This window comes from Phoenix dactylifera, chromosome 5 (genome assembly GCF_009389715.1).
Source record: "Phoenix dactylifera cultivar Barhee BC4 chromosome 5, palm_55x_up_171113_PBpolish2nd_filt_p, whole genome shotgun sequence".
Classification (NCBI taxonomy): domain Eukaryota; kingdom Viridiplantae; phylum Streptophyta; class Magnoliopsida; order Arecales; family Arecaceae; genus Phoenix; species Phoenix dactylifera.
Window position 1 is genome coordinate 18,395,056 of NC_052396.1, and position 27,959 is coordinate 18,423,014.

The following is a 27,959-nucleotide window of genomic DNA, read 5'->3' on the forward strand; positions in this document are numbered from 1 at the left end:
GATTTTAAAGCCATATTTTTATTTAAAATTATTAAACTTAAAAGTGCAAATTTTCACAACATATTTGGCTGTCTATAAAGGAAGTGAACAAATGGAAAAAGAAAACATAATAAGAATGTCAAAGGTGAATTTGAAAAATTTTACTCAAAATTGTATTTCCAAGTTTATGATTTTAATGCTTTTATAAGATTTTATTGCAGAATCAAACATGAAGTATTTTAAATCATCATTGTTGCTGTTGAGAAGAGACAGGCTCCAGGCACTGTAACGAGAAGCACGACAACACTAGAGAGCTTGATAATTTGCTGCTCTGGTCGAAGTTAGAGAAGGTGAGCAGCGCTCGATTGCTGTAGTCAAGATCCTTGTCGGATGGTAGCACTCCGACCTAAAACAATACAGAGCAAAGAAGTCCTCTGATGAAAACATAATCGACGGGGAACCCTCTGATGCCTAAGTCAGTGTGGTTAGGAAATAGGAGGAGATTGTCGCTGGAGAGCCCAATGGTTGGCTGCTTTGGTCAAAGTTGGAGAAGGCAAGCAGTGCTCGGTCGCTACAATTAAGATACTTGTCGGATGGTAACACTCCAACTTGAAACAGTATAGAGCAAAGAAGTCCTCTGACGAAATCATAATCGATGAAGAATCTTTCGATACCTAAGTCAGTATGGCCTGCAAATAGGAGGAGGTTGTTCTTTGTCTAGCTAGAGTACGACCTAGACATCAGGTGTAAATACTTCACATGCGAACATCCTACTTATCACATTAATAGAATCTCGACAATCACTGGCCCCCTTGTTAGGATGCGGCCAATTGTGGGAAGTTTTTGATATACAAGCTCGGCAGCATGGTGTTGGGCCTGCCCAATGGCCCACTCCCAATCCGCCACATGTTGGCATCGTAGCGTGTTTTAATTAGTTGAACCTTCTGATGAGCTGTAGCTAGTTTAAAAACGTATCAATCATCTATAGTCTCGAAGAATAATGTGAATCGAAAACTAATAAATTTTTTGAAATTAGAAATATGACATTTTTTACTTTTAATAAGTTCCTCATAATAAGTTTAGGAAAAGAAGGAACCATGTCCTGCCTCTAGACTAGGCATGAAAGTAGTAAAACCCGACATGAACCAAAAATGGGGAAATTCTTTTATTATAGTAGAAAATCTATCCCGAGACGACAACAATTTTTTTGCTTGTAAAAATGACCAACCAATCTCAAGCATAAATACAGTTGAAGAACAGGTACGAGTGTGTTTCCCGATCAAGGTTGCATAAAACACAAGGAGGCGCTTGGCCAAGCCTTCCCATACTAAAAGTCGATGCACCTATTAGTTGGTAGGGTAAATACAAGCATAATCACTGTGCGGATTATTTCTGGATTGATTAGTTTTGATGAGAGATCTTGATTATATTGCTTTTTTTTTTTTTATTATTTAAACAGATGAAGTTGCTCGCAGGCTCTTTTTTTGGCCACCCCAACCCACCCGCACCAAGAAAACAAAGAAGAGACAAATACAGAAACCATTACCTTGGCCGTGGCACTGCTGCTGCTGCTTATTAATGTTTTCACAAGAAGATTATGAATACAGGTTCCAGTGATTTGGCAAGTCATATCTATCACAAAATGTGAAAGAAAATGTTATTTCCTCCAAGACATGGTGATTTTTCCTAAATTCATGAGCAACATTTCAATTTGGACTTGGACATTACTGAGTCTAGCATGTTAGCACATACAGCTGATACTTCGTTAATACAAGAAGCATTCCTCATGATCTCCCCCACTGAAAACAAATTGTTCTCTCTGTGAATCTCTCTCTCTCTCTCTCTCTCTCTCTCTCTCTCTCTTTCTCCATCTAACTATCCATCTCTCCAATTGTGAGAATGGGGAAAGATCTGCACCGAGGGAATCCTAAAGTATGCAAATCAATCATTCAGGGGTTGTGCTGCAGTCTGCAATGTCTGCAAAATAACATGTGAGGGTTGAAGGGGTAAAATTTTTGAAGAAGACAGAAATTGAATATTTGTCAGGCAATGGTTTCATTCTGCCGAAGGGCTAGACTCAAGCACCGGAACTACTGCAGATGACAGCTCGACATGTGACACACGAACAGCACCAATAAGCCGTTCTGGAAGCTCGTCAAAAGTGTTTGCCTGCAAATATAGTGTTGCTATGTAAAAACAGTTGATGTTAGAAGGAAAGCAAGAACAATATAATATATGAACAAGGGTGCTCGCCATCAAATATTCAGAATGTTTTATGACCGGCCGTCAACCTTCAAATTGGTTCCCTGGGCATGGCTTGGCGACTATGGGAACCAATGAGGGTTGTCATATGACCTCAAAGGCCAGCAGACACGAGTAGGAATCTTTTTTGTTGGTTATACAGTCTCCCCTCATGCAAACAGGGAACAGCCTCCATGGCAACTCCATACTCGAAAAGAGTCTAAAAAGAAGATGGGCAATTGGAAAGGTCCGATATAGGAGATTGCATATATCCTGAGGCAAAAATTATAAGCTAAGAAGTGAAATTTAAATATAGTTCCCTGGATCTAAAGGTAAAAATGCAATACACGCCATCATATTCTGGGTGGCTTCTAGAATGAGCCATACTTCAAAAGCATCATCCTTTTGTTGACAAGAAAACACTCTGGTATTCAAATTTATTCTATAAATGTCTTGCCAAGCACAAAAAAATAAGTGATTTTTCCTACAATCATCACATAGTGTAATCAATGGATTCATCCCCTTAAAATTTCAATGCAAGTGCTTAACCGGAAGTCTCTTGTGCAAATCTGTGGAAGGAATTAAACTTTGCTTATCTCCTAATGCCAATATGGTAGAGTTATTTATTTCATAATGTCAAGTAGACTGCCAAGAGCAGAAACAAGTACCTGTACAAGAAACGCCATGTCAACTACCAATGTCGTAATTACACCGCACACAAGCCCCAAAACACCATTAGCCACAGTAGAAGAACCAATATCAACATCTATCTGCACATAATTATTAAACCTTAGATATCTTATAGATCCAACTGCTGCAAGTTGAAATTCGTTTTGCTTCACAAATGTTTATGAAATTCCACATAAGAGCAAGAATTTTATCATAACAGATTTTTCTTACTTCCAGGTATTTTGGTCCACGAATGTAGGTGCAATCAACTGCTTTGCCTAATAAACAAGGGGTGCTTCCAACACTTTGGCGTACAATCCAGGATCCCTGCATTGCTACACTAGATTCAGAAAAGGAATGCAATGCTATGCCAACAATCATTACTGATTGGGTTACCATATGTTATCAGATGAAATTAAAAACATTTCTTTCCAAAAGAGAGACGAAAAGAGGCTACAGATGGGAAAAGGTGGAGTTGATGACATGTTTGGCTTTTCGGCTTTCTTTGTAAATTATAAGAAGGAAATTAAAGGATCAAGGAGGCGATGATGACCTTAGGAACAGAAGGAATAAGCTTGAACCTGCTATTACGGAACTCATCATCACCATCAGCAAACCGCTGCAATAGTGATCCAGGCACCAGCTGTTTTGTTACAAAATAAAAGACCATACTGTAATGAGTTGAGCCTGGAACCTGCAAGAGGAGCAAGTTACCACCTGGTTCCAGATATATGATAATAAATAAGAAATTCAAATGCATTGAGATGTGTGCAACTCGATTTGATGCCTAAGTAGTTTGCATCTGTAAAGTACTGAGGAAAAAAGGTTAACTTCAACTCTTGCAGGGTTAATAAGTTGAGTTTCAACTCTTGCAGAGACTGAAATGCACTAACGCTAACTCTAGGAGCTGGGTGCACTTTTTCAAAAATAATAATAACATTGAAAAGTGTTAGAAGCAGTCAGAATATGATTCATAATGGAATTGTATGGTTGGAATTTATTTACCGTCATGGGATAGATACCAAGAGGATTGGAACCTAACTTGATTATTTAAAAAAGTTTGCAGGACAGGTTTAGGCATAAATACAGAAATATATGTTATTAGGTTTGCTCAACTTTAATTCTTCTAAGAAAATCTTAAAGAACGAAACTTTGACAAGATTCCCAAAAGCAAGCAAATTCCAAATTGCCTGCACTCTTCTGTAAATCACACATATTTTTACAGCTGAATTAAAGAAAGGTTACTCTGTGGCCCTTTTGCATTTGAACACAATGACAACTTGGTAGGCACTACAGAATACCAGAAGGCACTGTATATATTTTTTTTCTTACTATTGTATTTATCTAAAATGAAGTAGTAAAATGAGCTAATTCAAATCCATAGAGGAACAAAAGCTAAACACCTAAAGTGGAGGAAACCAAACAAAGACTTACTTGCAAATTTATCGCCAATGAGAATAGTCCCTTCTCTGATGCAACCTACATCAGCAGAACAAACTCCAGTTAAACACAATTTCTGTGCTGTACAAAGTAGTAATTACCTTAGACAAACAACAGATTTTCATGCTGCAAAGTGAAAGATATACAAATAAAACCAGATAACAGATGCAGGTCCAATCAGTATTCAAAATGTTTCAACATCTTATTTGATGGCCTAGGATAATCATCTTAAAACATTAAATTTTCATGCAACAGGTCTGGGGAAGAGAATTGATGCATATCTTGATGCTCACTGAACAGTGAAAAAAAAGGATCATAATATGCTAGTTCACAAATAAAGCTAAAACAAAAAAATACAGAACCATGTGCCTCTCCAATGAGTCAAGCATCACATTCCCCATATTGACTACAGGTAGCCTTTTATCTATTTCTGTCATCCATTCAGGTCCTCATTGTTTGATGTGCGTACTTCTCATGAAACTATGAACATTTATCATCCTTTAGATGTTCAATGCCTTCTAAGCAATCATCTACTTTAATATTCACCTTATATATTTTCTAGCATCAAATGTGGTATTCAGGGTTTATATCTATGTTTATTACATTTAGGTACTTCATCCTTAATTACGAAGAGGAAGAAAGTGGCATGCTTTGCACAAGTACCAGAAATTAATTCTAAATCTAAACTAAATCAATTAATACAACAATAAATGTTTTCTTTTTTTTTTAACACAAACCATCCTATTTTGGAACAAAACATGATTGAATTTCCTTTGAAAAAAAAAATCTCTCACCACAAAACCAATAATAACCTTAATAATGTGCCACTAATTGGTTTCATCAAATGACTTGAAGAATTAGCTAAAATATCACAAGAATTCTCGGCCATTGTCCTAAAGAAACAAATAAACAAATCAGACAATTAAACCATACATAGCTCATGGAGTCACTGATACAACTTACTTGGACTGCACAGCCTTTTCGTCTTGCAACATGGTCCATTCGTTTCACATCCTTAAACCAATCAACTGCTACAAGCTCCATAAGATGCTTTCCAGAGGGAATCTGCAGTTGCAATATTGGAATCCATAAACAGCATGAACTAAAATAATATTATTCATTGCTACTCTACAAGTTCTAGAAAGAAAATAATATTTAGTCACAGAAAGAATCCAAAGACCTTGGTTTTGTCATATATAAAATGTTTACTACGAACTCTGAAATTATTCCCATCAGATATTCTCCAACAATCACGACTCTTATCACGGTCATCCCGGCGTAAAGTGCCAGAAAAGCCAGACAAATCAATTTGATCAGATGGCTCCTCATCTAAAAACAGTTTAAGAATAGAACAGTTAGTCTGTAGCTCAATGTCAACAATAATGATCTCATTGTAAAGAGAAGAAAGCAAATTACATCACAGACCTGCCCGTTTGTTGCTGTTTTCAAGTTTGACTGAGTATGCCTGCAAATGTTGCAATGTTGATACTCAGAAAAAAGTTGCGAATAAATAAATAACTGGAAGCAGTCCACCAACCTCCTGTTCCAGCTCTGGAATTTGATAATCCTCGTCCTCATCAGAGTCTTCATCCAACATTACAGAGTGTCTGCTAGCAGAATGCATCTGATCTACTGAAGGATTAGGCTGAATGGAATTCTCCTGTATTTTTCGTTTATTTTTAGAAGAAACAGAATTCAAAGTCATATTAAACCATCATTGGTATCCTTGTAACCGTGTGGCTCTCATCTGTTTGAGAAAACCATTCACGTAGTCCTGCCATTCATGCACAATAGACACAGTCAATCAGGGAAGGGCCAACAACAGCAAGTGATTTTAGTATAAACTGCAAGGAATAAGCAGTGATCAATTATCCTCTAAAGCTGTCCACAGAATCAGTAATATAGAAAATGGAATATTGTCTTCAGGCACCAGATAAAATAAGAATGAGATAAACTTCTATCTTGGGCAGTAGGGATGCTGAGGTTTCCAGGCCATCAAGCATAAATAGCATGGATCACGCCATTTTCATTGGGTAATTTATTGAATTGCAGTTCCAATAAAATCTCAAGGCTAAAGATCACTGTATGCACTAAATCCTCTAATAAAAACAATGTAACTAGCTGAAACAAATTTTCCCAACACTTATTTTTGTAAAAAATTTAAGAATGAATGATCATGAAAAATTTATATAATATGCTGCAGTCTCAAGCAGAATAGTTGTCATACTTTGAAAATGAGAGATGTGAAAGTGGCATTTGAGTTTCCTGAAAAGTTCTCAACCATGGTCTTGACTAGCAATCATAATTCTCTCATGGAACAAATTGGTGAAATGTTACAATCAGAATATGCATTCTGACTAGTTTTCAACTTCATGTCAACTCTCTTTTAGGCAATAAGTCATCCATAAGTACTCAAAGCATCAAGGCTACTTTGGGCAAGAGAAGGGCATTACACAATGTTTAAGTCAACTTGGTTATGTAACGGAAGCTAATGTAAGGGTGTAACCCAGCCGAGCTTCATTAAGCTTGGGTCTGATCTATCTTAATGTGAAACTAATTTCGAGCTTAAATTTCGAGATCAAACTTGATTTCTTTAACATTATTCCATGCTCAATTCGAGCTTTTGAACCAAGCCGAACACAAGTCTACTTGATCGGCTTGATAATCCTAAATCAAGCTAAAGTCAACTTGAGAATAGATCAAGCTTGGATCAAGCTTCATCAAAGCTCAACTAGTGACTTCAAGCTTGGGTACAAGAAATTTAGTTCCAGCCTAAATTAACATTTAATTGATCCAAAGATCAAATATTACACCAAAATACTTACTACAATGATCCATATATACAAATATAGAATGTATAACTTAAATATATTCAACCATTATTGAGGCTGAGCTTGATCATGCTGAGGTCAATTTGGGCCCTGATTGAAATTAATTTTGAGCCTGTTTTGTTGGTTCGGGCATGGTTTTCTTAGCTTCAAACCGAGGTTGATTCAAGCTTACGTTGGGCCGAGCACAAGTCGAGCTCAAGCTGCTTAGTTTGCTTGACACCCGTAAGCTAATATAACAAACATACAAACAACCAAAAATTCTCTGAACTTTGGAAGAATTAGGCAAATTAGGTATAAGAAAGATTTGATCTCAGAAACTGCGTTTAAACAGAATTCTTGAAGATCCTGAATTCCATAATAAGAATGTGCTAAACCAATTTAAACAAAAAAAATACTTAAAAAGTGCCCATCCTTGTAGTCTCATCCCCTTTCATTTTTTATAGCATTATTTTACCATTTCCTCCTTTACGAAAATCTCTTCCATGTTAAACTTTTTGATTCTTGGAATGGTTTTTCCAAATTGTAACACTTCAGCTTCAAACTCCACCTCGTCAATGATTTTGGTGAAGCCAAAGGCATCGTAAAGCAACCAGTGTTGTTTTACATGTCAGTGTTTTTTTGTCTTGATCATTCCTAAATGATCTTTTATCAATAATCTATTCTATCTTCTAGCTTGTCAAGGTGCAGACACCGAGTGATAAATGCATAATTTACATTTAGATTTTAGGTTGATCTTCCGTGTATATGATTAGAGTATACTTGTGAAAAAGAATTCTAGAGTACAAAAATATTCATTTCAGACAACATTCAACCAGTAGAAGCAATTATTTATCAGTGACATAGAACAATTCTATATGTGTAGCAGAAATGGTGATATGCAATGGTCCAAATTAAAACTGCTTCAGGTGGAGATGACCAGTACCAGCGACGCTGTTCAACATTTGAAGCAGACAATGTTGCTGAAATGTAGGGAAATAACCCACACCCCAACCCTTCAGATCAATTTGGCATAGAGTGCTGTACCTGTGTTCGAGGTCTTCCCATTCGAGGGCTTTAGGGGAGAAATATTGAATCCAGCCGCCTAAGAACAAAGAAATGTTAAATTTGTTGGGTATTGAAGTATGATATTTGTATTTCAAGTATAATATCATCAATAACATAATCTGGAGCAAGCCAAAAAGCAAATGACGAAATGTACTCTCAATGTGGGCTCTCACAAATCCCGGCTGTGGGACCACAATTTGGATGCTCTCTGGACCGAAATAACACAACTGCACAATGATAACGCATATCAACATGCATTAGGGAAAAAATTTATGGCAAAAATAAAAACAATGGGGAAGAAGTAACTAACATACTCACCATAACTTTCCATCATCATTACGCCGCCAATAACGCACATAACAAGATCACGGTGCCACACAAACCTGCACAACCAAGTACAATTCTTTAAAGTTTAAACACAAAGGCATATATGCATCATAGTTTAAATGTTCAGGCATACCACCTAGGTGACGTGATGCAAAATTTCCAATGGCGTAGAATATCATACAAATAAATATACAACACATGTCACAACAATGGAATTGGAAGGGATCCACATGATATCAACATCAAGAATGGTGTAGCATATGGTCAAGAAAAATGTAAAGTTAAATTGCTGTATAAAATTTAGTTTAGATGATGGGTGGCAGTGGGGTATCATGAATTTTCTACTACACCTCTTTTTTAGTTATTATTTATAAATGTTGTCAAGATCGAGGAATAATCAAAGAGGTTAGATCAGGTTTGATCATGAATCAAATCGCAGATTTTATGATACTTATCCAATTTCTTAAAAAAGTGAAAATATAAATGAAAGGTAAAATTGGGAAACTGAGTCAAATATAAGTTTAGTTCCTCCATCGATAAACCCATATATTCCATGTCTAATGAAACAAATATTGTTCTAGATATTCAAATAATTCATATACAAAACTATCATTTTGACTATCCTTTTGGATAAGATATTATATGGGAAAAAACTGGACATAGACAAATGGTTATAGAATATGAACTTTTCTTTTTCCTTCTTGATCTAAATTTCTTTTTGCTTCTCGATAAACCTCAAATCGATTCTTTAAAAATTGTATGTCCTTGTTCTCCTAAACAATCTCCTGAATTCAAATCAGCATTCAATCAAATTTAAGGTCTCACCAACTAACGCCGCGCAGTCACCGGAATAATATACACCAGAAGATCTCCTAAATAATAACAATTAGTTCATCTACAAAATGAATAAGGAAAACAAGATTGAATCCGATGCTTACTATCAGCCCAAAGCACCTAGAAACATAGATCTTACAGTAAGTTTGAGAGAGTGGTGCATTAACCTTACAGTAAGTTTGTGTTCGTCATCACTCCCTCAAAACATGTTTCATTTCTGTCAATATAGTATTCTCACATTAAAGCTTTCATCCATATAATGAATAATGGAAGATATATATATTACAATATAATTCATATTTTCATAACGGTCGTGCAAGGAAGAGTTAGGTTCAAATCCCCGAGCTCTTTTTTTTTCAGCCCCTAATTACTCCCGTCATGTGCCTCTATTGTGTCAGCATAACTCCATCCCTCTCCCTCACACACGTGCACCTCCTTTGTGCCCACCAAGACAACATTCTCACAATATTAATTTATTTAAACTTGCTAAATAGATAAAACCTCCCACAGATGCAATCTTTTCCCCATAATCTTCAAATCAATTGCATAAGGAAAAAAAAAGAGTCTAAATAGCTTCAAGGTACTTCTTAGAATTTTTTCATTAATACAATTAATATCTTTTATACTTTAAAGGATCTGATACATTATATCTACATAAGAACCTTTTGGAGGTTGCCATGTCAAATTTTACTGACCTTGACAAGCGACTGCAGTGTTACATGGACACTCCCAAATTTATGTCTTTGACATGTCAGACACTCACACACTTGGACACTTCATGACACTTCATACCATTAGATCATAATTTCATCATCATTATACATCTACTTTTGGCAATCCTAATGAATAACCAAATGTAGCACATCAATTAGCAACCTTTTATCAATTTTGTGAACTAAAAGAGCAATTGGGTCCATTTTTATGCAACAAATGAATACACATTTACACAAAATATATAATATATAAACATGTTCCCATGTCTGATTTTTAAAGGTTTCCCATGCCAGAAACTTCTGGACACTTGGACAACCCGGTTCACGTCTCCTAGTGACAATGCAAACACTATTGGGCAGAACTGACATATACAAACTGAAAGTTTAGAAATTTACAATGTGATCTTTAATAATTACTTTACATGGCCAAGATAACACAGTTGGACTATAAGAGTCTGAAGGAATCTAGGTTTTGCCACCAAAAGCAAAAGTTGCCTATTGCAGATAGAAATGCAAAACAAATATAAAAGTCTATCTTCGGAAGAGCATGTCGAGATCAGCTTCAGTGGATTTATACCACATATTACTACACACTTAGTTCTCCAAGCCAGTCTACTCTTACTAACGAAGCATCCAAAGAAATCACCACCTAACTATATGCCATAAAGTAAAGAAAGATATATTGGCATAATATCATTTAATATAACACTGTATAAAATATCATACATATAAGAAAATATCACTTAGAAAAGTAAATTATATTTTTAAAGAAATTTCATTGAATGTACATTTCATGTATAATGGCATTATGATCATATAGAATCTCCTTATAACAAATTCAGCCAGTAATTCTAATGATAAAAATTCCAATGAGCACACGATGTCTGTTTAATTGATTTTCTAACCGTCAAGCATGGATATTTTGTGCAGTATACAAAAGAAACAACAAACTATTTTAATGCAACTTAAGTTATTCTTTTCCTTTAGAGAGCATTACATCGGGAACCAGTCCAGCTGCAATCTATGATACAGAATGCAGTGTGTCCATCCACCTCTCAACTACTACCATATTAAAGCTGCAATCCCACTACAACATAAGAGGGCCAAGATAACTAAGGATATCGATTAGTTCAGAAAAAAGGTTCTGTATCCATAAGAAAAAGCTTACTCAAAACGTGTTCCATCCATGCTCATTACAAGCTCAAAAATTGATTCACACGTGGTCCCACACAAAGCCTTATTGCTGCTACAGCTCCTTGGCTGTACAATACAATTTACATGAAGGAGGGATATTTTCCTAGATTAAAGTTTCTAATGTATACTGCACAATACAATAAAGAGATCCTACATACAAGGTAGTCTACTTCTAGAAGCTTTCAAAAATACGAAGCCCTGCAATTAGAGTATAGAGTATTAACTAGCATAAATTTAGATGATGGGTCTATGCCTCTTATGGTTAGCTCACTGAATTTTGCAGAATTTTCCAATGAAGAGTTGAAATAATGGATAAAATTAAGTTTGCTGAGAGGAAGATAAAAAAGAGAGATAAAGGAAACTTGCCATTCTGGCATCGAACAAGACGCCAATGTTTTCTAGAGAAACTTGATCAGAATGATTCTGATTTGAAACCTGAATCAACTTCTGAGTCCAGTCAAGTACTGATTCAGGAGGACCTGCCAAATGAAAGCTACAGTCATGGCAGCTAAATATGCCACTGAACAACATAATAGAATAATTGACCCAGAAGTGACATTAGTTTCGGTTCTTGAAGACCATTTCCTATAGTCGTTCTTCGTAATAATGTGTGATGGCTCTCGTCTTCTTCTTCTTCTTCTTCAGGGCTACACCTACAAGAAAACGTTAAGATTTAAAACCATAAAGGCTTTTATAAGAAAACACTGGTTAATAAGTGATATAAGTAAACCTTTGGGTCAATATTTCCTTCTATGGACCTTTTATTAGGGAAAAAAACCAATTAAAATTAGAAGATAACAATATTCCTTTAATGGACTTTATTAGGAAAAATCATTAAAAATATTAGAAGATAAATAAAGACTTCAATGATATCCTAAGCAACGAGGTAAAAAAAGACCAAATATAAGCCACTAAATGTTGAAAATTATGCTAAATTAAAAAGGCATTAGAAATGAGTTAAGTAATTGGTTGCTCTAAGACAAGTAGGAGACAACAACATCACATTCCAAACAAATGTTAAAGAAGATAATTGTTAACCCAATGGCTAACGAACTAAAGAAAATAGGAAATTGGAGGTACTTCAAAAGAGAGAAGGGCAGGAGGGCAAAGTTAAAGATGGTTCCTATTTAAACTTATATACGTGTATATTTAGAAAATTCATTTATTATCTTAAGTTTTTACAAAAATCCTTAAGGAAAGGATATGGTCATTCTCTATTTACAGAGTTTCAAATTTAGCTAACACAGAAGTGTAAAGAAAATTAAATGCATGCATGCCTAAAACTGAGATATAATCATTTATCAAATGCAAGATGTAGGTTTCAAACACAAAATGTTGCGAGTAAAGCAACACGGCGAGAAGTGCTCGGAGCTTATTTCATCAAAAATTTTATCAGCTCAAAGTGATGATCAACAAGGAGATTGTTGAACAGTCGAAGCATATGATTTTAGCAAGATGAGGGTCAAAGCATAAAACATCAATATATTACATTTAGTCATCATCCTGGATAACTAATTGACTAGAAATTTCAACGGAGTTCATAATATGTCAGAACTTACAGGTCATCAAGTGCATGAAGACCAATGTAGGAATAGAGAAAGATAAAATATAGAGTTAGGAGCTTCCAGGAATTCTACAAATTTATGAAGGATCAAATAAAGACAGTAAGACACTCAGGTTTTCGAACGATTTTTTAGGACATTCAGGAACTAACAGTGACTGATCAACAGCCATCAAACCCTGGAGCATTACTTTAATCTTATGAAGCTAAGCAGCATCCAATTTACTAGAAATTTAAGCAAGGTTTGCAAGCTATCCTTATTTGAGTTATAGATGAAGTGTATTTATTTGGTCAGTTATGAGTGAAGGGTGATGGTTGTTAAGGATCTAAGGTCCTAAAAATAGATGCTGTGATCAGTTATCAGAGAGGAAATTAAGTCAAGTTTTGGCAACAACTAAGAGTCTGAAGGGATGCTGTTGACAGAAGAAGCATATTTATACTTATGGCTAAAATAAATTTTATTGACTATTGGCAAACACAGATGCTGGATTGTCACCTTTCTTGTGTGTAAATCGCTGCATCAAAGTTACATTCACTGTGATGGTGAAGAATTACCAATTGAAAGACACGTACAAATGGATGGCTTGAGACTTAACTAGAATTTAGTCCAAATCTGGCCTAAAATCATTGTTAAAATATTTTTCATATCTATAATTGATTGTTGCACATGTTAACTAGGTCTTCTATCATGCAGCTCTAATTCACATATTAACTAGGTCTTCTATCTAGGAGAAGAGAAATAGCAAATCCAATTCACATGAACAGTCCGAATTGAGTTAGGATAACTACTTCAAAAGGGGCAAGATGCCATAAACATTTCTAAGAAGAATCAAAGTGACAAGCAGAATAGGAAGACGGTGTATTGAACTCGGACCAAACCAGCTGGTTCGACTGGTTAACCGAGGACCGAACAAGTCTTCGGTCCATGTTTTTTAGAAATTCGAAATTTGAAAAAAAAAATAGGGAAAAGACTGGCAGAACCGGATCGACCAGTTGAACTGGCCAGTCCGGGCCAAGTAGTCTTTATTTTTAAAGTGGATTACGAGGTCATAGACTTAGATTAGGGCTTATCGGGTTGAAAATTCTCTGCCACCCATCGCCATCTCCCACCCTCCAAGCCAAAGTTGGTTGTACCAGTACCAAGACTCATACCAGTGGACCAATGGTACAGTACGATGCCAATACCGGTACAATGCCATCTGGTCCATTTCGGTTCGAACCAATACCAAACCGGTCCGGTGGCCGACCAATACGCCTACTGGTACCAGTTCAGCGATCCTTGGTTCGAAGTGGTTCGGGCAGTTTGGCCACCTGTTTTGCCTCAATAATAGAGGAGAGCAAAGGTAGCAAAGGCACAGGCTCGTGCCTTCTCTGCCTCTTCCTCTAAATTTTCATCTAAAAATTTGCAAGAAAAGTCAAAAAAAGGGCGATTTCTTGCCGGATTCAAGCCAAAATCAAGATAAGATCCCTTCGTCCTTCCCTCTTCCCATCTCCTTCCCTCTTTTTTTTTAGTTTTGAGGCCTAAAATAGGCCAAAAATAGGAAAAATGTGGGGAGGTCATGCCAAATTTGTCTTTTGGCATGATTTCATGATATGTTGTGGATCTGAGAATGATCCATGCAATACCGAAGAAATTATGATTTTTCATTAATCATGTATTTTTTAGATTAAAAAATATATTTTTGGATTAAAAATAATAAAAAATAACATAATGTTCAAAAAATTGTAAAATAAATAGCATGCTTGGGGGTATGCATGCTACTTGCTACCTCAATTTGGCAGCAATTTACTTAAATTTGGGTTATACAAACCTAATCTCAGATTTAAATAAATTTGTAAAATTCATGGTAATTAGTGCATATCCATGGGCTGAAAAGAATATATGTAGCACCCCTGGTAGGGTGCTACATTAATCCGAATTTAATTTTTGTATATTATATTTAAAAATCAATTTATTATTTTAAAAAAATTACAAAAATTTAAAATCAAAAGTAAATTAACGTTATATTCAAAAAATCAAAAAAATCCATTTGATATACTATATGTATATTCAATTATAAGTTATGCATGCATTCAGTTATATCACAGTTGCATTAATTTATCAATTATAGAATGTTTGTAGAGAATTAAGACCTATCTAACATAAAAAAAAAATATCAAAACAACACTGAAATCCTAAATTAAACCACAATCATTAAAATAAAGCTTGCAAACATTAAAGAATTTAAAAAAAGGGGAAATGGCGTATCCATATGGAATCGGTATGCCACTGTGTACCGTGTCGGTATGGTACCGAACTAGTACCATACCGAATCGGTTGCCAACCAATATGGTACTTGGTATTTATTTAGCGGATCTTTGCTTAATCTACTCATGCATCGAAGAATTTAACAGTGGGACCCATGAAAAATCACAGAAAGCAGAAACTAGCTGAAGACTTGAATTAATAAAGTAATAAACTAAGTTTCCGTCATTTGATACCATCTCAACCAATATCACAACAGGGAGTAGAAATTTGTCACTTACTGACTTTCATGATCAGAGGAAGAGGCATTTCTTCCATTATCCATGCTAGATTTATATATAAATGGAGCATAACCTTTACTTCCATTAGCTGTCGTTAGATCTTGTTGCTGCAAATAACAAATAGTCACAATTAGTCATGCCATTACAAGACTTTCCTTTTTAAAAGGTAACCACCAAACTTTGATGCATCATATAATGTGCAATGGCAAATTAACAACCATGAACAGGCACCGTCATCAAAATGACACTCAACAAAATGGTTACCTGTATGAGCATCTTTTGTTATACAAACAAAAATTTGTGAAAATCAACACTAGAAATTTCATCATTTGCTAGTTAACTCGTTGTCTCACTTTGGAGATGTATAAAGTTTCCGAAAAAAGATATTGTACCATGATATTTTAATATCTTATTTGATCCAAAATATCAAATGGAGAAAGTAATGTTGCATGTTGTAACTATTCAATGGTTTCTTCAGATGCCAAGAAGATGATTATGACTAAACTATTGAATTAACTTTACCTGATCAATGACTTGCTCCATCTTTTCCTTCCAGATCAGAGCCTCCTGGATGTTGAATGCTGCCATCTGGTTGAAGAACAAAGTGAAGTTATGAACTACCATTCATAAAAACATATGTAAACAAGAAACATCTATAGTTACACCCAAAGAAAAAAATGGCCTCATATGAGTCTCTGTATAACATAACATCAAAAAAGTACAAAGGAAAGTAGATACACTAGTAATAATGCTGCAATCAACACATTTAAATGATCTTAAATAAGCAAGCATAAGCATGACAATCCACTTAATTAGAAATTCTGCGGTTCATTCAAATTCCAATGTCTCTGATGCATATGAATATAAATATACTATAAAGGATTAATTTTCAATGCTAATGTGGGACTCAAATACCTCCAGAAGGGATTAAGAAGAACAAAACAGAATTGGACGGGTGGTAGAGTTATGGAAACACTTTTTTTATTCCATATTTTGGACCTTAGCTACATGGAACAATATGCTACCACAAAGATAACTCTAGTCTGGCTACAGAAGCACGACCTAACCTCCTTAATTTAGAAAACAAGCAAAGGAATGTGTATCCCATAGAACAAAAGGATGCACTAATATTATATACAAAAACTAAGTGAAAGTTTTCTAATGTCCCAGCAAATCTTTATATATAGATAATAGAACATTTCTCAACCATAGATGAACGAATTGGATAAGCAATATGTCACTAGAGGTTGCTATATTGGAGGCACATATGCATGGTTGCTGCATATTTCATTCTTGTTGGATAAGGTTAAGAAGAACACAAGATATCAAATCAAGGGTAAGGAAAGAAAAAGCATCATATCAGAGGACAAGAGACTCAAATGAGAATGATTCAAACAAGTGGACCTCGAGTAGGCAATATAAGAGTTGAACACCCACACACGTCAGTATAACAGAAATTACAAGGACCAGCAAAGCTCATATTTATAAACTAAATCCAAGAAAGGAACCTATAAGATACCAACCAAGGGCAACAGAGCACCTTTTTTCCCCCATGAACCAAGAAAAAGAAGACTTGTGCAAAAGAAGCAAGGAAAGAAAAGGGCAAACCAAAGTAATCAAGAACGGGAATGGTTTAGAAGCAAACATGTGATGAAACAGCAGAATAAGATCCACATACAGCCAAAGGACAAAGTAGGTAGCTTGATGAATCAAAAACCAAGTAAAAATCATTAACATACAATGATGAAGCTCAAGCTAATAGAATGAAATCTTAACGACTATTAGATGAAGAATAGATGAGCCACAACCACTACAAATCAAAAAGGTTTAAGTTAAACACAAAAAAGTAGGATACAAAATGGTACCCGTAATTCTTATCATGTTTAGAGGTTGGACTGCAAACAAGCCAGCAAGTCCAAACCAGGTCTAGCACGACCCTGACTCGACCTAGTTTCCTTGCCAGCCTTGATTTTTGATTCAGGCCCAATCAATTAAGTAATTGGCAAGTCCATGAAAAATATTTTAAAACCATGAGGTCATCTGGGCCAGGCCATGTCAAGCATGACCTAAGCCCAACCAATGCATAGGGCTCCAGGTCAGGTCTAGGTTTGGGTCAAATGCAAGACAGAAGAAAAGAATAGTATTAGTTCTATATCTAGAAGGAAAGTTAGTAATAATACAGGTAACAAGTTAAGAGAAGTAAAGTGAGAAATGGAGAGTTTAGGGATTTCATAGTCATGGGAATCTAGGTTGAGATGGAGGGGGCAGGGTCAGGCCAAGTCAAGTAGGCTCACGTCTGATGTGAACCTACTTTTGACATGGCTAGTCCATGGGGAGGATCAGGCCCGGTCTAGCTGGAAAGATACATGACCCAGACCCTCCGTGGCTTTTTAAATAGGACATATTTCAGGCTTTGACAGGGCTGAGCCTAGCCTAGCTTGGTTGAGTGGACTTGCAGCCCTATTGAGAGGATCTCATGAAGACACAAAGATCAGTTGACAAAGGTTGAATAATGCCTTTAAGTTAAAAAGATTATGATGATAGAGAAGGGTAAAAGAATATCATTGACCCCAAGGTTTTAAGTCCCGGTGGGAAAGGGGACATCCCGGCCATCCCATCTTGTTCCTATAAGAAAATGGGACCGTTACGGGGTTGGGACTCCGAAACTCAAACATGAGGGGAGAGAAAAAGAAAGAGGAAAGAAAGGAAGGAAGGAAAGATGAAGAAAAAGGAAAAAGCGAAAGGAAGGAAGAAGAAGAAAAGAAAGAAAGGAAGGAAGAAGAAAAAGAAAGAAAGGAAAGAAGGAAGAAAGGAAAGAGAAAGACAGAGAAAAAAGAAAAAAGAAATAAAGGACGGGAAAGGAAAAAAGAAAAAGGAAAGAAAGGAAGGTAGAAGAAAAGTAAAAAAAAGGAAGGAAGGAAGGAAAGAAAGAAGAAAAAAGAAAGAAAGAAAAAAAAGGAAAGAAGAAGGGGAGAGACATGGAAGATATCCTACCGGGATGCATGATGGGGACTGCCGCCAAGATGAGGCGGGATATTGGAGCATCTCGTTCCATGGAGAAACTAGGACACCCTCGTCCCATGGGATTTAAAACCTTGATTGACCCTACAACCAATGTCTAGAATCGGAGTTTGAAATGCATGATTCCAGCAAAATAATAGAATTCCAAATAATGGTTAAGACAACTTCAAGGAAATGAGTCAAATCCCTAGTTTTCAAGTCAAAACAATAAAAGCTAAGGTCACGATAAATGAACAATCATTAGACAAAAAGAGCTGAAAGTGTGACAAAGTAAGGACCATGAAAGTGAAACCAGAAAATGGAGAATGACACCAAATTAATAAACATACGCATCAAAAGTGTTAGATGCTACTTGGTTAAGCTTAGGAAGATTTGTCATGCTACTATGCTACAACATAAGCTTGAGAAGTATATGCCTGAAGGCCAGGTGATACAAAATATATGGAAGAAGAATTACTCCAAAATATGCAATTACAACTCATGGGTCTCACATATTATGCCTACACAATCCATGAATATGTCTATATAATTGAACAATGTACATTTGGCATATAATAGCTATAAAAAGTCAAATAATTTCATAGCATCAGCAAGACAAGAATGGAACTTTGACAGCATCCTAATACTAGATCAATGAAAAAAAGAAAAAAACAAGAGCAAAAGGAGAAGAGGAACATTGACCACATACCGTTATTCGATGATACTTCTCCTTTTTGTTGTAAACACACAATACATAAACCATCTGTCCAGACAACAAAATGGAAGCACATTAGGATATGGAATATATCAAATATCGATCAATTTGTATGATCACAAAAGGCAAGATGTTAATCTGGGCAAAGACTATGTATATAGGACCAAGCTGCCACGATTCAAGTATAAATGATAGACTGAATGTGTAATAACTATTTTAAAGTCAGAATGAATGAAATAAAAAAAATGATCTTATATCCAGTGGCATGCAAGTTAAATGTTTAAAACCTGAAGAAAAGCTAACATGCCCATATTATGCTTCAACAAGAAATCATCTTCTACAATGACCATCAACAAAGTGGTCCCCAGATGGGAGCCCAAGACACATTAATAATATACTTTAAGAGAAGGAACTAAGATTCAATTTTTCGATGTATAAAAGTAGAGGCATGCTACATAGCAAAGACCTAATCCCATGCCAAACTGCCATGCCTCCCGATTGGTTTAACCCAGCTTCATCCCATTTGAAAAGGAGATAACACATATTTGTCTATATTCCCAAAACTACCCTCCCCTTTCCGATCTCTGCACCCCAACCTTCTCTTTGTCTTCTCGCTCCATTCGATCGCATCCAGCCATCATGCTGGGTATGAGGAAAACCGAACAAAAATTGCTAAGCAGGTAGTTTTTGAGGCAAATTACATGTACCTTAGAGAGGAAGGGAGGGAGGGATGGAGAGATAGACAGGGGGGGCATAGGCATGGAGTTTCAAATCTTTGGCAAGCATCACCATGTGGCCTTCTTGGCTAGCATGGTTGGCACTGTTGCACCATGTGTCTCTCATGGTTCCACTAAGCTAGCATGGAGTGCTAATGGTAGTGAATGAGGTTGTGGAGAATTAAAAGAAAGTAATTGTGGAGCACATGGCTGAGGGAGAAGAAGGTTTTCAACATTAAAAATGGCTTATTTCTATAACTCACAAGTTAGCAAATTCTTAATATGGAACATGGTGTCTAACAAACAAACGAACAAACACCAAATGCTCATGGCCTCTATGTTGACCTTAATCCGAGATAAATGGTGTGGTACACTACTTGTCATAAAAGATTGGAAGAGAGATGTGGAAAAAAGAGGCGGAGAGCTTCAAGCGGAAAATAGGGCTTTTTGATTTGATAACCATCGGTGCTAGCATTTCAAACAAGTGGTCTTAATCACCTCATAGTGGTCGCATGGATACAAGTGTACAAGCAGTTCAGACACTGCTCTTCTAATGACCTCCTTTGCTAGCAATTAAAAACTACAAAAATCCAGATCAGCAACCTTATCCTAGATATTTGGGTTGGGAAACATAGTTTTGAAATTTAAGCACAATACTATTAGAAAGACCAAATGACAACTGAAAAAACTTTTGATCTCACACGTGGAAGTAGAAGTTATGATTGCTGCACTCGCAAGATGACTTTAATAGCACTAAAACAAATTTATTTAACAAAAAACGATAAGAAGGCAAAAAGAGGCATGGTTGATAGCAAAAGTGAACTTAATAATAAGTACAAGATTTTTCTATTAAATAAGATACATACTAAACATAAAGCTCAGATCTTCTCTGCCTACAAGACGGAAGACTTACATGTCCGTGATGCATTTTGAGCCCCCTATCCTCCACTCTGCAATTTCCATCTATAAGAAGAGTCTTGATAGGAACCTAAATATTCCAGAGACTAAGTCAGGGGAAGTCCACTTCTTTAAAAAAAAAAATCAACTTTAAAGTAGAATTCGACTTTCTGATAGCTCTAAATAGGAGAAGGCAAATACTCTAATTTAATCGCTTCATACTTCTAGTACAACAGCAATCAAATGAAAATTTAGGAAGAAAAACAGAAACATAGGAGAAAGATGGCAGTGGAGGTATTAATGTACCATGTTATCCTGAGGCTTCCTCTTGTAGTAGGCGAGAACTCGGGTCTCGAGGACAAAGTAGCGCATGTGGATGAACGAGCGGCCAATCTTCCTCCGCCCATAGCGGACCATCCATCCCTCGTAGACCACCTTCGACATCCTTCCTCTCTCCCTCGCTAGCCCTCTCCCCCCGCAACCTCCAACAGATTTCTACCACATAATCCAAAACACCAAACAAATAGAGCTACAGATCGGGCCAGGGGATTCTAGGAACCACCCGAAACTTAACCAACCCACCAAAATTCAATTCAATCCCTCGATCAACGCAAATCCAACCGTTCTTGGACTCGATCCAGACAAACAAAGAAGGCGGAGAATTCAACGAACGTAAATTTCGAATCTCGAGATAAACCCAGATCCGCGTGACTCAAGAACGAACAAATCCTCTCGCAATCCGGCGACCACTCCAGCGTCCCGATTGGCCGCCGGTCAAACTCCGGCAAGGGATCGATCAGTTCCGGCCGATCCGCCGGCCAAAGCAAATCTCCGCTATGGAGACAACCAAGAGCAAAAGAAAGAAAAGAAAAAAAAAGGGTCAAAACAAAAATCCTCAATCAAGACAAACCGAACCGAACAGTTCTTGGTCTCTGTCCAAACGAGAACGACGCGGAGAATTCAGAGCATCCAGGACTTCTAATCAACCCAGATTCGAAGAACACCGGATCGACCGAACTCCGACAAGGGATCGATCGGCTCCGGCGGCGTCGGCCGAGCTGACGAGAGCGATGTTCGGGGGCGATCGCTGACCGAGAAAAAGGGGAGGAGGAGTTGGGAACCGACAAAGAAAAGGGGGACTGCGATTTCAATTTAAAAACGAGGACTAACGAAACGCTGTTCCGCTCCTTATTCTTTCCTTGTTTCCCTTTTTTTCTTACTTTCCGCGTGAAAATAAGAATGGAAATTATTAATTACTAATAAATGAGTGGGGCATGGGATGGTGGTTTATAGCGGCGGAAAGGTAAACGGGGAACGCCGGCGGCAAGAGGCCGGCGGCCGGCGGTGGAGTGGGGGAGGAGGAGGGGGGGAAGGATAAAGAGCGCCTAGCATCCGCTAAGCTATTTGAAGCGGGAGCGGATGAGCAACGCCGGATGGACTGCGGCCGAGGCTGGAAACCGAGAGGGGCAACGAGGCGGACCTTTCTTGGGTCAAATGCTGCTTGCGTTTGTCTTATTTACGGATTTGCCCTCGCGTAATATGGTATGTCCTGGTGTGATTTGAAATTCGTCAAACGAGATGCCGAAGAGGCCCCCAGCGCTTGGCCACAAGTTAGAAGTCAATATTTAGTAGGTTTATTTAAATAATAATAATAATAATAATAATAATCTTTATAATTTATTAAACAAAAAAATTTTCAATTGGCAGGATATTTATATTTATATAAACAGCCATTAATTCTGTTACATATGGCAAGATTCTAGCGTAGTTTTTAATATTATATAAAAGCCGATCATGTGTATTTCTACGTAATATTATGTAATAACTCGCATGTAGTCTGTATGATGCACGGAGTACTATTTTTTTTCTTTTTTTAACTATATTTGAAATAAAATATAAAAATAAAGATAATAGAATACATATCAGAAATATACTAGAATATAATATGTATATATAAGGGTCAAATTATTTTTTAAAATATTTTTTTGATATTAATATTATGATATACTATTACTGTACAAAATTCTAATAGCATATGTATATCTATCAGTTGAATTGGGGAGCCACTCACGATATGGGGTCAATCATGCAGTTGAATTCTTAGGAGTTTCTCTTGTAATGGGTATTTTTGTGAATGTATTAAGAGTGGAGTTAGTGGGGGCAAGAATCATACTTCCTAAATTCTTCTATTACACATTTTGCTATTCAAAATTTTTCTTTTATTTTTAGATTTTTTGCGTACATATACTCCTAAATATTAGAATTTGCGTGAATATTCTTTTAAAACATGCAAAAATAAACGTTTATAAAGGTATACATGCAAATAGCAAGTTTGGAGAGTATTCATGTAATTTCATATATCAGAAGGAGAATTTTTGCATAAAATAGAAAAAAATAAATTTTAAATTTTTTGGCATGTAAACCCTCCTAAATATGAACAATTGCATAAATATCCTCGCAATGTATTATTTACAGATATATCCTTACAAATATTTTTTTCGTATATTTACCCATTAAGGGCATTTCAGTCATTTTTAATTTTAAACTGCTATTTTTTTTGATAATGTTAGATGGTATGAACAGATATGCAAGAAAAAAATAAAAGATATGTATACAAAATAAATATTTATAAATATATATAATAATTTTAGAAATATATTTATATAAATTTTAATATTTAGGAAAATTTGTGGAAAAATATATATATATATTGGACAAACTTTCAACAATGTTTTGATGTGAAGGGTGGTGGAAGGTTGTGGTTTGGAATTGGATTACCCTTCCACGGAGTACTTGTTTTTTCTGAAAAATAATAAAAATGGGCCACAAGTTGGGTGCTGTCGTAAAGACGAATGACCACGACTTGTCGGAATCGTTCATCCACGGCCAAGGCCACGCGCACACCTCGAGAAGCGGTTTTAGGGGTGACGTGGTGGTTGGTTGACGATATAATGGCAGAGAAGCGAAGCAAGACACGTCCGGAGTTAATGCTTATACTTGCTTTCGATGGTGTCAGGTTCCACCTGGTGGTTCAAATTGGACATTTGTGCACGAGACCCACCCAGGGAAACGCCTGACACGGCCCAGATCCAAACTTGGGACCCACGTCTCACGTGTGAGTCACTCGCAAAGTGACGTGTGAAAGAGTTCTTGGGGTAACGGGAGGCCAGAGTATTGCTCCATACGGCAGAGAATTACGGCTCCTTCAAAGCCATGCAGGCCAACCCAGCTGCTGACTGACTAGCTTCTTACCACGACGCATCATTTGGAAAAGTTTCTTTGGATGAATCAGACGGATGTCCACTCTTCGCTTAGTTCGCTTATGTCTTTTGATTTCCTTAGCTGCACTCATATATGCCCAAAAAAAAAAAAAAAAAAGTTCTTGGTGCCAACATGGGACCATGCCAAAATTAGGCGGTCTAATCTAAATCCTTGGCTAGATATTTAACCCATTTAGCATTGTAACTAGATGGTCCCATGCCTGATGTTGGAAAGCTACACCCCGTGGTTCCAGGACAATAGTTAATTCCAAGTTAGGTTTAATTTGGGTATAGGTGTAGATTTTGACTCTTTTCCGGTGCATGTGTCGTATATAATTAATTCCAAGTTAGGTTTAATTTGGGGTATAATTTGATGTGATGTAATCGAGTATAGTTAGGGCTACGGTTAGGTTGGAAAGGTTTGGTTTAGTTCAAATCAGGTAAATCAGTGTGAAATTGGGTTAGAGTGTGTGGGAAATTAGGTGAATAGAGTAAATCGGGTTGCAATTAGATTGGAGAGGGTGGAATCAGTTGGATTAGCTAGCTTTAGACTAGAACTAGGTTGGGTGCAACCATGTAAAAAAAATATTTCATCCTGCCATGGCTTGGAATTTCTACAATTTGTATTGTGAATTCGAGATGGTTGTTTCATATAGATCATCTCAAGATGGCCGTGTGAAAAAGTATGATCAACATCCATTCCTTAATAGGCACATTTAGAGATTGCAAGAACTAAAACAATTCCAAGTGTAATGGGTTTAATTATAGGACTAAATGTGCCCTCATAGTAAACACCTTTTTATTGGTGAAACCCCTTGACGACAAGCCAGGCTTTATAGCAACCAATAATGCATCAGATCTTTCTTTAATCTATATATTTACAACCAATAATACATGATCAAATGGAGGGAGCACTACTACCTAGGTTCCATTGGCTATTATAGCATTATATTCATCACATATAGCATAAAAAATTTCAAATGAAATATGTGGAAGAGATTAATGAATAAGAGATCATAAGAAATTAATACAGAAAGTAAGAAGTGTTTTAAATCTCTAACTTCGTAAGAACTGAACAAGCCACATCTTTATTACCGAAGTTTCACCTTGGTTTTTCACAGAGCTTGAATTGAATATTAACTTCGTACCACTCTCCTTTTTCAATTCTAACATTATGATTTTATGCCATGCGTATGGTTTCTCACACGGCATAGATTTGACAAGAACATAAAACAAGAATGTTATTTTGCACAAGTATAGAGCAGTAATTTATAGGCTGCTCCATTAATTCTAGTGATAGTAAGTAGCAAACACTGATTAATTTTATATCTCCATTACAGTCCATCTCTACTACTGTCTATCAACATTCAAGGAGAACTTTTTTTAGTAAATACTGATTAATTTTAACAAAGTACACCATAGCTACATGTTTTGATAATGTCTGCAGCACTTTTCTTTCAATTTTTTTTTGACAACTTTCTTACATTTAGTAGCATTAAGCTTGACCACTTCCCACTTAAGATATACTTCACAGATCATCCACAACACAATTAATGGCCATAAATTACATATCTTTTTATACCTGAGAGAGAGTACAATGGAGAAACGTAATGCACCATAAACAAACTGAGGGAAATGAGATAATAATCAGTTTGCACATACCAAACATATAACAACCATTGGAGCAATATGAGTTACTTTTTTTTTCTAGTCTGCTCTGACAATCTACAGCAGAACTACGCCAACAACAAAGTAAATGGAGAACAGTAAAGGAGTTGGGATCTTCTCACTAACATCTTTAATTCGAGGCAGTTGCCTTGCAGCATTTTTTGTGATGACAGCCAGTGCAGGGGCTGCCAGAGAAGCAGCCAGAACTTTGTTTGCAAAAAACTATGCGCAGGTCTTTCCTGATCCATTCCATGATTAATTGACAGAACTCTTCACGTCTTATTGCTTCAACTCCTGTTGAGCGGTACGCCTGCATTCGTTCCCAAACCAGTAAAAAAACCCAGGATCATATGATAAAAGGAATTCTGCGGTTGCAGTAGTTACTCTGAAAACATGTTTATCCACACACACATGCATCATCCATCCATTCATACGTAAATGAATGCATCCATACTTATACATACATATGTATGTATGCATGTGTATGTATGTACGTACATACATACTTATGTATATATATATATGCATGCAGATAGATGCTGATCTGAAAATTGGAGAAGGAATACCTGTATTTTATTGGCTATCTCCATTACAGAAGGTGGTTCCTTTATGAGGAGTGAGGAATTGCTTGTTCACAGAACTGTGATGAAATTACCACAATGCTGGTTAAATCAAAAAGTTCTTTTAACTGAACAATTACAGGAAGCAAAAGCAAACATACTCTTACTTGTAAACCCGCAGGGTTGCGACGTGAAGATCATTCAATGACAAACGTTTCTTCTCTCTATCAGCATAATCATCAAAAATCTTGGTGCATATTTTTCGCACATGCCACTTTCCTGAAACAATATTAGACAAAAGGAATGGTATTTGGTTAATGGAATACAACCTAAAATCCAAGTATTTATACCAAGATGAAGAAGCCTAAGTAAATAAGGACCTAACAATATGAACACTATTTTCTGCAGAGAATTAGGAAACGTTATATCAATAATGAGAATGGGCCTGTAGTATTCTTCAAAAGAACAAGAAAGGCATGCGTCTCCTTTGTATTGTATGAAAACAATTTGATATATATGTCCTCCCTTCCTTGTATTCAGTGGGATTTCAACAATAACAACAAGAAGAAGAAAAGGACTTGCCTTGAGCTCTGTCCCATAGAGATTGGAGCATCTCGGCCATGGCAACGCTTAGCCGCCTCCAGCTATCTCTCTCCTGATGTAAATGGGAAAGAGGAGGTTTATATAAACTGGGAGATGGGAACAACGAGGCCTTCGTGTTAGTGTTCATCTCTTTATCTAAAGCGGGTGGCATCTGCTTCTCGAAGCGTGCACTGCAGGGGAGGCATCTTGGATGCGAGTCCGAGGGCAATCCTTGCTCTTCTGGTCGGCAACCTTCCTTCGAATCCCTCAAAAACCGTTATCCACGGTTAAAAATGTCACGCCCTCAGACCCGTGGCATAGCCGTGCTACCGCAAGCTACTGCCTACAGTAGCACGTAGCTACAATAATAATTCATATAAAAGTAACATTTCATTCATAGAGTACAAAATAAAATAGTACATAGCTTTAAATTTGTACATCCAAAATAAATTTTCTAACCCAAAAAATTTCGGGCTCTCTGCTCCTACCAACCCTATATATCTGGGAAAAAACAATGGAGATTATATGAGCTACGTGGCTCAATAAGTAACCATATACTGTCTTATTGGATCAAGCATAATAATTTATATGCCCATGCATCTTTTAAAGAAGATAATAATTATAGCAAAATAAAGCATTTCATAGATGATATACTCAAAACAGTTATAAAGCAATGCATGTCCAATCATGTGAGTTCATAAATATGGCTATGCATAAAAACTTTGCCATTATTCTATGCTTTGAATCCTATACTCTCAGATGGTAGTGCAGATATGGCTGCTCTTATTTCCACGGCAAGACCTTTATCAACTACTATTACTCGTTGGGAGGGTCATATACCGAGCTACTATTACCCGCTGGTGGGGTCGTATATCGAGTTACTATTACTCACTGACGAGGGTCATATGCTGAGCTACTGTTACCTGCTAGTAGGGTCATACATAGCAATCTAAGAGTTCTTAAATCATAACATGCTTTTCATAAATCTTACTTCATACGTACATTGAAAGATGAATAATGGCATTGTAATGTGTAAAATCTATAATCATGCTGCAAACTTCATTTTTTTATACAATCTATCATAATCATAAGTCATACCCAATCACATATTCATGAAGGAATGGTATTTAATCAAATGTATGAATCACATGCAATCATATGCTTAATCCTACTTTTGTGAAAATACATCATAACAAATATAT

General features: G+C 36.5%; 2 pseudogenes; both read right to left on the bottom strand.

The window, feature by feature from the left end:
- Window positions 1-1,510: 1,510 nt before the first annotated feature.
- On the bottom strand, window positions 1,511-22,125 carry LOC103716653 (annotated as a pseudogene).
- A 3,376-nt stretch (window positions 22,126-25,501) lies between these two features.
- LOC103716655 lies at window positions 25,502-26,887 on the bottom strand (annotated as a pseudogene).
- Window positions 26,888-27,959: the final 1,072 nt, after the last annotated feature.